The sequence below is a fragment of the Pseudophryne corroboree genome, chromosome 10 (genome assembly GCF_028390025.1).
Source record: "Pseudophryne corroboree isolate aPseCor3 chromosome 10, aPseCor3.hap2, whole genome shotgun sequence".
Lineage (NCBI taxonomy): Eukaryota > Metazoa > Chordata > Amphibia > Anura > Myobatrachidae > Pseudophryne > Pseudophryne corroboree.
Window position 1 is genome coordinate 307,082,394 of NC_086453.1, and position 12,362 is coordinate 307,094,755.

General features: G+C 46.6%; 1 long non-coding RNA gene across 1 annotated transcript in view; it reads right to left on the reverse strand.

Annotated features, from left to right (window-relative positions):
- LOC134966585 (uncharacterized) overlaps positions 1-10,204 on the reverse strand; it is a 38,066-nt gene extending 27,862 nt beyond the window's left edge. Inside the window, exon 1 of the long non-coding RNA XR_010188672.1 lies at positions 10,117-10,204. This is a non-coding gene — a long non-coding RNA (uncharacterized LOC134966585). The remainder of the gene's footprint in view (positions 1-10,116) is intronic.
- Positions 10,205-12,362: the final 2,158 nt, after the last annotated feature.

Consider the following 12,362-nt stretch of genomic DNA (forward strand, 5'->3'; position numbering starts at 1 on the left):
TTTGTCTTTTTATACACTGGATACAGTATTACTATTTTACACTATAGATCAGGGTTGGCAAACCAGTCAGAGGCAAAGATCCAGAAAAGATCTGTTGTCAAGGGTAAGAGCCACTATTATGCGCATGCCTTTGGCATGCATGCAAAAATGGGGGCGGTGCCTAGTTGTCAAAAAGTCATACCCCATTTTTGTGTGCACACCTTTCGGTATGACGTTTGTAGGAGTATGACCTTGTGTCATAACCCCATTTTTAGTCATGTTGTACAGTGCCACATAAATATAATGCCCCAGTACAGTGCCACATACGTACATATAAAACCACCAATAAATGGGTGCCTCCACAGTGCCAGATACACATATGTCCCCTCAGTGCCAGATACATTTATGCCCCCAGTGCCAGATACACATGCCCCCACAGTGCCAGAAACATATGCCCCCAGTGCCAGATACACATGCCCCCACAGTGACAGATACACATGTCCCCACAGTGCCAGATACGTATATGCCCTACAGTACCAGATACACATGCCCCCACAGTGACAGATACACATGTCCCCACAGTGCCAGATACATATAGGCCCTACAGTACCAGAAACACATGTCCCCACAGTGCCAGATACATATGCCCCCACATCCCCCCCAAGTGCTGCTCATTGCGCTGCTGCTCCTGTATGTTAGGGCGGGGAGGAGAGCGCAGTGTGCGCCTCTCCTGCCCCTCAGTCTCCAGTGGCAATGTCACTCTTTTTCCAATTAGGTGCCGGTCTGCGAGCCAATCAAAGCCTGTGGCCCGGCAGCCAATCAAGAGCCTTAGCTGCCAGTCCGTGAACGCCGTCAGAAACAACAAGAAGTGTGCCAGGCTGCCTGTTGGGCAGCGGTAGTCGGGCCGCGAGAGCCGACCGAGCCACATGAGAAGGAAGAAAAAGCACACATTCTCCCACCTCATGGTAAGGCTCCTGTCTCCTCTTCATGGTAGCTACTCTCTGGTCCAGTGCACTAACTGAGGACTCAGACCTACACACACAGCAAACATGGTAGAGGAAGCTGCTACCACTGGGCATGTGCTGCAGCTCTGCTCCATCCCTTCAACTGCATGATGTAGTGGCAGCTCTAGTAATCCTATTATATACCATTGCTATTGCTGTCATATTTTGAGCCACTTGCCAAGAGGAGGGGGATTGCTGGGCAGCCGTAAACCCCCGCCTGCATTTGCCTATGCTTTTCTGAGTCCCTGTAAGCCTAGGCACACTTCGGGTTTGCGGATCATATCCCAACTTTAGAGAGTAGATGTCCTCCTTAAGATGCGCTAAGAGAATCATCTAGATGCACTTGTGTAAAACTAAGTAGCTTTATGCTGCACATCCATTGCACCTGGTAAATAAGGTCCTAACAACACAACTCTTTTCTGTAGGGTGGTCACTACAAGGCAAGGGTGTGGTAGGTGAAGTCTACATTCACATTGTCAACAGTCTGACTGTTGATATATTCCCAATGTCAACATGGGTGTTATTTTAACCTGTCGACATGGTCATAATATTGACATGTTTGTTATGTCGTCATTTGCATGTCGACAGTCAGCATGTTGACATACCATTCTTTCATTATGTAATCCTTAACACTAAACCTAAACCTAGGCCTAACCCTTATCATAAATCTAACCCTAAACTAAAATCAGCACTAATATGTACTGTCAACATTGTGACTGCTGACATAAACAATGTTGACATAATGACTGTTGTCTTTATGAACATGTTGACATTTGTGTTACATGCCAACATTAAGGGGAACATTTACTAAGCAGTGATAAGAGCGGAGAAGTGAGCCAGTGAAGAAATTTCCTCATCAACCAATCAGCAGCTCTGTATTATTTTATAGTATGCAAATTATAGATACTTCTGTGCTGAATGGTTGCCATGGGCAACTTCTCCACTGGCTCACTTCTCTGCTCTTATCACTGCTTAGTAAATGTACCCCTTAGTCCATGTTGACATTCTGACTGTCGATATTCAGAACATGACAATATTCTGTTGACAACATTCTGAATGTCATCAACATTATTACTGGACATACTGTAGGTTTAGTTTCTCAAGTATTTGACATTCAGCAGTTTCCCTTTTCACCCCTTCACCACTGAGGAATTTTCACCCCTGTCCTGAGCCTATTTTGGAAGTTATGCCCCTGTTTTAGCTACAGTATATTGTTACGTCAAACCTATTTGATATTTATTTTTTTGTAAGGATATCATTACTTCCGAGGAATCCGCTGATGCTCACAGCAGGCGAGGAAACACATTAAGATTGAATTGGATTTGGATACAGTACTAGCTGGATTCCCACCTGCCCAAAGGCTCTTTTAATGTATTAAGACTTTAGTGGACTCTGGAGATGACCGCAATATATGAATCATACCAGCAGTCGGGAGACACATTTATTGGACCCTAAAGGCAGTGAGACCGTGTATAGGGGAATTCAATAGGAAATGCTGGATCTGCGGATCCTGGCGGTCAGAAGATCGACGCTGGGATCCTGATGTTTGGAAAGTTGACAGGAGTGAGTTGGGGCTGTTATCCCCACTCTCCTAACCCTCCCTTCCCGCAGCCTAATCCTAACCTTTCCTATAGTGCCTAAACCTAACCTTCCTGCAGCAGTGCCTAAACCTAACCCTCCCCATGGGTGCCTAACCCTTACCCACCCCTCCCCGCAGCCTAACCCTAACCACCCCCTGCTGTATCCTAACACTAAACCCTAAACTCCCGGGGGATCATCTAACCTAATCCCCCTCAGACAGCCGGTAAATTAACTGCATCAATAAAAGCTTCTATACTATTAATTAATTGTCTGGACAGACTTTAATGTAAGAGGACTGTATAAGCCAGTGCTGAACGACTGCTTTCATATGGTAAAACATCATTGGATCCTCTCTACACTATAATATTACTGTGCTGCTTGTGGGCTATGCTGATTTACCAACTTGCTGAGTTTTTTACTTTAATGAGAATATGTGCTGACTTGACAACTTGCGGATTCTCTATTCTAACAAGAGAAAGCTACCAGAATTGTTGCATATTAACATCTCGGTGTTGATTCACTGAAATACTGCTTTTATGATCAACAAAGTTTCCTTATGTATTTTGCTCATTGGCAACATCTGAAGCAAAGTGCAACAACGTCTGCAATAACACCTGTTATTAGTTTGGATCAACTAAACCATCGATTTTGAGAATGGCTGCTAAATTGCAATGATACCTGCAAGCAGTGTCGGAGTGGGGCATGAAGGGCCCACAGGAAAAAATGCAATGTTAGGGGCCCACACTTAGAGATTTGGCTTACCATTAGAGAGAGCATGGTCTGGGGCCCTGGATAAATATATATATATATATATATATATATATACAAGTGCACAATCAATAATCCCTAGAGGAGGGGCGGGCCCCTAGGCAGTGGTGCCCACTGGTGGGTTTCCCCTGTACCCCTGTGGCCAGTTCGACCCGGCCTGCAAGGACTAGGACTAACACTGCTTGTTAGCTTTTTCTATAACAATTAAAAGTATTCTAAAAAATAGGTGTGATACTGTAAGTGTGGCAACTCTAAGGAGAGAGTTCATGTTTTAGAGTGTGGAGCTAATATATATGTACATTGTATATTTTATATTAACTGTTGAATCACCAGCCGGTGCATGCATGTTGTATGTTCTAATACATTTTTTTTTATTGTATAATCACATATTCCTGTGCATTGTTATTTTTCTCATTTTTTTCATGTTTATTCTTACGTCTATCCTAAGCATGTGCTCTATTACTCTAATGTATTAGTCTCTACCACCTCTGCTGGGAGGCTATTCCACTTGTCCACTACCCTTTCTGTAAAGTCATTTTTTTCTAACTTTTCCCATTAACCTACCTCCCTCCAGTCTTAGTGTTTGCCCTTCCTTTTCTCAGAGCTGTATTAAGGGGGAGTCACGGGGGGGTAAGTACCCCGGGCCCCCCGATCTAAGAGGGCCCCCGCCGCACACCACAGATCGGACCTTAAACACCGATCTGCAGTATCGCAACAGCAGGTGCTAGCAGCTGTCATACTGACAGCGCTGCACCTGCTATGTGCTCTGCTACAAGCGACCGGCTCTCTGACTGGCCGCGCGACTTGCAGGAAGGAGCCGGTCCGGGATGGGAGAGGAGATGGTGGCCAGAGCCGGAAGGGGGTGAGCTAGGGGGGCAGGGGCGGATTGGTCCGCCGAGATATCGAGCCACTTTCTCAACAGTGACCCCACGTACAGCTGGACCAGACCCCTCCCACGGTGCGGCCCCCCCCCCCCCCTCCGCCAACTTCCGAGTGACGGCGGGGTGCTGAATGTTCAAACAACTGCAGCCGTTACATGATTGTGTGTGACAGTGCAGTGAGACTCGGGCTGCACTACCGCTGGCCATGCAAAATGTGCATCCGGATTAACGGGGTCAGTGGAACGGGAATGAGGGATGGAGGCAGGCATGTGAAACCCTCTCCACGGATAAATTGAGTGTCCCTTAGTTGGCGGTACCATAGTGTCAGCAGTCCATAGAGAGAAGGAAGGTGGCCAGAAGCTGCTAAGGGGAAGTCACCCAGGAGCAGAGGTGATTCTCAAACAACTTACTCTGACTTCTTCCTAGTGAGTCTACTTTCCTCTTCACCACCTGCTTTGCACTACTACTCCCATCCGGTCCCCTTCACATGAATACTACTACTACGCCAACCATGCACCCTACTTCACACTACTACTTCTAGCCTGCCCCCTTATCCACAATACTACTACTCCCATCTTGCCCTCAGCTGCAGCAGAGTGTATGGAGCTTGTGCTTCAGGCATAGGCACCAGAGGGGGCAATAGGTTAAGTAGCCCTACCCCCTGGCATCACAGTATAGTACCCACCCTAACTATCACCCACACCTCTGGAATATACCCATAACCTGCCCTACCCCCAGCCTCCAGAACATACCTTACTCCCAAGACAAACAGCTACCCTCCAGGCCAATGACATACACTAATCATTATACCACACAGCCACATGGACATACACTGCTCATCCTTATCCCTCAGCCCCCTAAACACACTACCACCCCCAACCTGGGACCTACAGTACTCTATCCACCCTACCCTACCCCCTAGACACAGTGCCCCCCCCCCCCCCCCCCTAACCCAGGGACATACAATATCCATACTATTTGTTTTCTAGTGGAGGCCAATGTTTTTATTTTTTTCCTGTGGCGGCTGTGTTTTATTTTTTCCTTATTGATACCAATTTGTTTTTCTGTGGGGGCCAATGTGTTTTTGTCCTGTGGGGGCTTATAAGAACTGTATAGTGTATAGAAATTTGTTAGGTATTCCTAGGTAATTACAGGGGGTTGGCTATAGAGACTCTGAATTGCTCATATTGGAGGCCATACTCAGATGGATTATCTAGTATAGGGCTGATGAAAGTTTCATAGGGCGTCTAAAGATGCACAAAGCGTGATTGCAGCTGACACACTGCCAGTCCTTGTATATTCAGATGCAGGGTTGTACATCAGGGAAAGGCATTGTATCAGCATTTGCCTAAAGTTGCGGACGCAACTGCAGCAAAAGAGGACAGCCACAACCGCATCCAACTCAGTCAGGCACGGAGGGGTCCTAGTTAGGGATGCTTCCATAAATTTCCCGGGCTAGTTTTCCATCCCAATCCGCCCCTGCTAGGGGGTCAGTAACCCTGGGCCCTCCTTATCAGGCGTCCCCTCACCGGAGCTGCTGCAGGGGGATGAGCTCCGCTTCTCCAAGCTCCCCCACCATCAACACTCAGCAGCAGCGCTGCAGTTGTCCACAGCAGTGCAGGGAGCTGTTGCGGCGGAGGAGCCTGGAGAGAAGTAACCTGTACCTGTTTGCTCTCACTCACTCCCCTACTCCACTGGCACCGATGACAAGCAGACACCGGCGCTGTGCATTTGAAGGTCGGTGACAGGGAGAGGGAGGCTGGACTGACTGATGTATCCATCCATCCATATAGATAGATAGCTATATCGATTTATCTATCTATCTGTCTATCTATATACACGACCTGCACTGCTGCATTCATGGAGGTGCAGGAAGAAGAAGCACACATACAGCGAGCACCGCAACACCAGGGGGCAGTGTTTATATGAGGGCCCCTCTATTAAGTGCCCCGGGCCCCCTAAAGGCTTTATCCGGCCCTGTTTGTTCTAATACTTCTTTTGCTTTGAAGAATGTTTCCCTCCTGAACAGACTCAGAGTTGGATTAAGAGGGGTCAGGGGATCACTTGAGCTAAATTGAGTTGTTGCTTTGTAATCTGATACCATCATTGTTTCAGTTATATGGAACTCTTGTTAATATATGTGATCTAATCCTATGAATACACAGCATGGAATGTTTTCCTATTCTATGCAGAAGTATTTTTGTAACTCCATTCACTGTGTAGTATATCATTTAGTTAATTTGTTACGCTCTGGAGCAACAGGCTGGGTTACTTACCTTTAAGCTGAGGTCATTTTCTGCAGTCACCTCATGTCATGTTTCACAGCATGTCCTCCTGCCTTCCTTCACTCCCAAGTTCATGCGGACAGTCTGGCATGGGCGCTGCCATGATTGAATGGATCGGCTGACCCAGTATCCTCAACTCAGAGTGCCCAATGACAGCACCTGACTCCATCAGCCTATCAGGTTTCAGCAGCTGCTATAAGAGTGCTTCCAGTGCAACGTTTCACTGCCAATGCAATGTCGCTCTTCTAGGCGCCTACCTTGTTCTGTGCCTCCAAGTACTTCTAGACTCTTGTTGCCTCTCCAGTCCCAGTCTGGTTGCCTCAACCAGTTCCAGTCCAGTTGCCTCTCCGTGTCCAGTTATCTTTCCAGTTCCTGTATGGTTGCCTCTCCAGTTCTAGTCCAGTTGCCTCTCTTGGTCCAGTCTGGTTGCCTCTCAGGTTCCAGTTAATTTTCCATTCCAGTTCCATGTCCACTACTACCTGCACCTATCCAGCCATTATGCTGGTGCCAGCTCTTTTGTGATATGGGTCTCAGTTCAAGTTATCTCTTCAGCCCAATCCAGAACATTCATGCCTTCTGGACAGTCTCTGCAAAGACTAACCCAGGACAAGATACACATCCTAACCAATTCCTAATACCATAGTGTAGTCCATTACATCTTATATCATCTGTCCTATGAGTAAGAACTGGATTTGGCTTCCCAGTTTCCACCTATGTTGCATCTACTCATGCCTTTCACAACAAAACCCGATGCTCAAGAGTGACAACATTGTATAGATTGCTATACAGCTGTATACTGTAATCCACTTGATTTTTATTATACAATGCAGGCAATTCATTAAAGCACCGGCACTCTGCCTGACAATATATTTATTGACACTTTTGCAGAGATTTTAATTATTCATTATTTTCACTCTATGAATTGTGAGCTGCAATACCATATCTGTATTGATAATCCGTTAGCACCAGAGAAGAGTATATTCTGATTTCTGGTATACTGTAGGAGCATGGACCTCAACCTCAGAAATGGGGGTATCCGTTCACATGGTCGACCATGTTATGGTCGACAGTCATTAGGTCGACCACTATTGGTCGACATTGACATGGACGACATGGACACATGGTCGACACATGAAAATGGTCGACACATGAAAGGTCGACACATGAAAAGGTCGACATGAGTTTTTTAACTTTTTTTTCTTTTGGGGAACTTTTCCATACTTTATGATCCATGTGGACTACGATTGGAACGGTAATCTGTGCCGAGCGAAGCGGTAGCGGAGCGAAGGCACCATGCCCGAAGCATGGCGAGCGAAGCGAGCCATGCGAGGGGACGCGGTGCACTAATTGGGGTTCCCAGTCACTTTACGCAAAAAACGACACCAAAAAAGTAAAAAAACTCATGTTGACCTTTTCATGTGTCGACCTTTCATGTGTCGACCATTTTCATGTGTCGACCATGTGCCCATGTCGACCATGTCAATGTCGACCAATAGTGGTCGACCTAATGACTGTCGACCATAACATGGTCGACCATTCATACCGGAACCAGAAATGGGCAAGGAAAGAACACAAGAGAGGGTTGGTTAAATGAGGAAGGGTAGGAAAGAGCTACAGGGGCCTTACAGGTGAAGATAAAAAATCTTGACAGATTATGTAAATTTTGCAGGTGAAATAGATGGTAAAGTCTAGGGATGTATGTTTGGAGGATAGAGGAGGGGGGTGATGGCAAAGAGATGCAAAACTAAAAAACTGTGGAAATAAAGATAGGATTTCTTACAGAAATAGAGGATAGAACTGTAAGCTGAAAGAACCCTGTTGAGGTGGAGGAAGCAGGGCCGGTGCAAGGTTTCTAGGCGCCCTAGGCAAAGCTCCACAATACCGCCCCTGCCCCCTCCCCCCTTTCGGAAACCCAGCGTGCGGGTCTTAGTACATACGGGAAATGTGGATAAACCCCCCAAAACTAGGTTTTTACCACATTTTCCCATTAGTACATCCCGCAGGTTGGGTATGGTATACTGGCTGTAAGGATGCCGGCGGTCAGAATACCGATGCCAGCATTCCGACTGGCTAAAACCTGACAGGGGAGTTTAGGTAAGAGAACCCTAATCCTCCCCATAACTTTCTCTCCCTGCAGACTAAGCCTGACACTAATCTCTCCTCCAGCAGCCTAACCCTATCTCTCCCTTCCCACAGCCTAACCCTCACCTCCCCCTCCTGCAGTTTAACCCTAACCACCCTGCAGCCTAACCTTCCCCACCCCTTGTAGCCTAACCCTTACCTCCCCCTCCCGCAGCCTAACCTTAATCCCCCTGCAGCCTAACCCTAACCTTCCCCACCCCCTGCAGCCTAACCCTAACCATCCCCACCCCCTGCAGCCTAACCCTAACCTTCCCCACCCCCTGCAGCCTAACCTTCCCCACCCCCTGCAGCCTAACTCTAAACTTTCGTTCGGGATCCCAGCTGTTGGGATACTGCCGTTGGCATTTTGACCGCTGTCAGGATTCCGTAGATGGCATTCGGTCCGCCAGGATGCTGAATGCTGGGATCCCAGCTACATCCCCATCCCGCCCGGTGTGCTGACTCTTATAGGCCCTACACACTGGGCGATTTGACTGCAAGATGTGAACGATCTCGTTCATTAATGAACGAGGTAACGTTCATATCGTGCAGTGTGGAGGCTCCAGCGATGAACGATGTGCGGCCCCGCGCTCGTTCATCGCTGGTGCCCCGTCGGCTGTGCATGCAGGCCAATATGGACGATCTTGTCCATATTTGCTTGCACTTCTATGGAGCCGGGTGACGTGGGGGAGTGAAGAAACTTCACTCCCCCCGTCACTGCCCCCCCCTTCCGCCGCCAGGTCTCCCGTCGGCCGTATCCGCCGCCGGGCAGCTCAGCGGCAAATCTTTAAACTCCAGGAGAGGTTGCTGCTGTAATGCTGCAGGTGTACCCTTATTTGCAGCCACTTACCTATGTGAAGCAGGGCAGGGATTACATAATGCTGGATGTGCAGGCTACAGTGAGTGTAATGTGGCCAGGGAGAGAGAGGGAACAGGATCTCATCTGCTGTTGCTGCTAGCTATTATTACATGTCCCTCTGTAAACTGCAGCTCAGCCTATTCAGCTCCACAAGCTGAATGTTCAGCACAACTCACCCCTGGCTTGGTCTGGCTTGTGCCTCCTTATGCTTAGCCCAGTACCATGCTGGGAGCTGGCTGCACACAGTATAACTTTCTAGACACTGTTTGCACTGCATTCCTCCCCCACCACCTACGAGTCTACGACCTCCGTTCACACTCACAGCACAACCTAATAAATCATGCAGAGAGGGGCTGCCGCTGATCTCCGTAGATCACAGGGAAGGAGGTGTGTACAGTGGCATCCTCACATGCTGCTTAGTGCTGGACTGCTGCAATCACTGAATAGAAAGAGGATCAATGACGGACTTTGCTAGGGAGGAGGTAGAGGGGGGAATGCTCCAATCGACCCTGCCTGCCCACCCCCCCCTATAAGTTACTGCTGTATTTACCATTCATGTTCGGGAGAGGGGAGTGGACTGCAGGGTAGAGCAGACAGTGTACATAAGAAGAGGCGGCTGCCAGGTAATATACACTTACATTTTCAGTGCTGCTGTGTGTGCCGGCTGATAACAGGGGGGGCGGCTATGGCATCCCTGCTCCGCTGCTCATCTCTTAAGGAAGAGAAGGAGCTGAACTAAGACAGTAATCTAGGAGCACTCATCAGCAGCGTGCGGTACCGCCCTCCAGTGGCCGGCGCTCATAGGCAGCTGCCTGAAGCTGCCTAGTGGTAGCGCCGGCTCTGGGAGGAAGGCAGCATACTGTAGCATTGAGATTTCTTCCAGAAGTTCCAGAGGTCACACCCAGGTGAGTAAGGGACAAGAACTACTGTTGCATGTGGTGCAATATGCCCAGCATGACTGAGCCACTACAAGAGGTGTGGCATACCATCGTTTCTAGAAAATGTTGCTTCTTATTTGCATTGCAGATGAAGCGAAATACACACAGTGTACTAGAAATGCTGGGCTCCAACTGTAATTGCTCAGGAATTCATTTTAAACACGTATAAAGTCGCAGATGAAGCACAATGGAAATTTACTAAGCCTTGGATGGAGATAAAGTTACTCGAGATAAAGTACCAGCCAATCGTCTCCTAACTGCTATGCCACAGGCTGTGTTTGAAAAATGACACTTAGGAGCCAACTGGCTGGTATTTTATCTCCAGCTAATTTATTTCCATCTAAGGCTTAGTAAATAGACCCCATAGGCCCAAATGTATTAAGCCTTAATACGTGATAAAGTGGAGATGGATAAAGAGTGATAAATGACCAGCCAACCAGCTCATAATTGCCATTTTTCAAACACAGCCTTTGACATGGCAGTTAGAAAGCTGATTGGCTAGTACTTTATCACGCTTTATCCATCTCCACTTTATATCTTTGTCCCATGATATGATAAAAAGCCACAACTGCTGCATTCTAGCATTTTATACACAGATCCATTTGCGCACAGATGTACAAATGCCTCCCATCAAAGTGTCATCTAGCAGAGTAGTTTTGTTTCACTTGTTTTAGTTATATGAATACGACGCACATTTTAGCAAAAAGGGAGTGGCCAAGTTGTCCAATACCTGGCACATCAAGGTGGGCTGTTTGGCGTGAGTTATGCCACAGTGTATGAAGACACATCTGTAGGACTCCAAAATATATGACACACACCCAACTTCAAGTTAATGTTGAATGATCGAGATTCCGCTGAGGCAAAAATCAGAGAAGAGTGTTTGGGGATTTTTGCACGAAGCATTGGGTTGTAAATATGTTTATGCCCAATATTTAAAAGGGCAATGCTTTTACTAGCCATGTCTTGCTAATAACAACATTGCCCTTTTAAATATCAGGCATAAACATGATCTGAAGCTCCGGGATTTACAACCCAACGCTTTATCAATAAAACCCTAAGATACTGTACTGCTTAAAGACTGCTAAATATTTATTTAATGCTATAATTGTTATGTTCCTCTATCTTTCACATATACTGTAGTTTCTCTTTTTACTTGCTGTACTATGTGTTTAACAATTTTGCAAAGAGCAATCGCTGTGACTATTATAAATGAGTGCAGTTGAATTGCAGTGTATTCTCTGAGCTTTGAAAGGAACTAGAGGACAGATAAATGTATGTCCTTAAAAAACATCTCATGACACTGATCTACTTAGTAATATTCCTATTATAACTGCCCAACCATTCTTTTCTTTTATTCACATTTTCTCTCTCGGGGTCATGCTTTATGGCTACAATGCACAGATATGATGGTGTAAATAAGTTACCAAATCACATATTAACTAACCAGCACTGTATTACAGTATATATGAATTATTAGCAAATATAAAATATCATATACACTGCATCCAAAAGGCACCGATGTATCATAAGTGTAAATATTTGTAGCTTGGCAATAATCTGCAGTATATATGCACACTGTAATTCTCAGGCAGTAGATTTTACTATTATTTTCTTAGCAACCTAACGACGCTCTGCGAGCTGGGAAACAGCCGCCTTCATGACAAAGAGCTATAAAATGTGCTAAAATCATATTGAGACATATATGTCATTTTTTCTCTGAGTCTCAGTATGGGAAATTATTATTGCATCATTTCTCACACTCCTACATGATTTTAACTTGTAAAAGGAGCATAGAGCATGCAAAACAGATACCAAGCATTTTATTTAAGAATGATTTACTACAATGCGTTGGGTATGGAATGCCGTCGGCCAGGATCCCGGTGGTCAGCATACGGACGCCTGGATCCTGGCCGCCAGAAGGCCGTCAGGGAGGTTAACGCAATATA